The sequence below is a fragment of the Etheostoma spectabile genome, chromosome 11 (genome assembly GCF_008692095.1).
Source record: "Etheostoma spectabile isolate EspeVRDwgs_2016 chromosome 11, UIUC_Espe_1.0, whole genome shotgun sequence".
In the NCBI taxonomy this organism is placed as follows: Eukaryota; Metazoa; Chordata; class Actinopteri; order Perciformes; family Percidae; genus Etheostoma; species Etheostoma spectabile.
In genome coordinates, this window is record NC_045743.1 from 17,562,337 (window position 1) to 17,562,540 (window position 204).

At 45.6% G+C, this 204-nt stretch overlaps 1 long non-coding RNA gene across 1 annotated transcript in view; it reads right to left on the reverse strand.

Annotated features, from left to right (window-relative positions):
- LOC116698206 (uncharacterized) overlaps window positions 1-204 on the reverse strand; it is a 19,643-nt gene that overhangs the window by 15,585 nt on the left and 3,854 nt on the right. The gene's annotated exons all lie outside the window — the stretch shown is intronic.

Consider the following 204-nt stretch of genomic DNA (forward strand, 5'->3'; position numbering starts at 1 on the left):
CTTGATACTGTCATGCATAAGACCTTTATTCTGTCCTGGACTCGGTCTTGACTCGAACCTTTTTGGACTCTGTCTTGTCTTGGACTCAAACTTCTTTGGACTGGGTCTTGACTCAGACTCTAACCTTTTTGGACTCTGTCTTGTCTTCGACTCAAACCTCTTTGGACTCGGTCTTGACTTGGACTCAAACCTCTTTGGACTCGG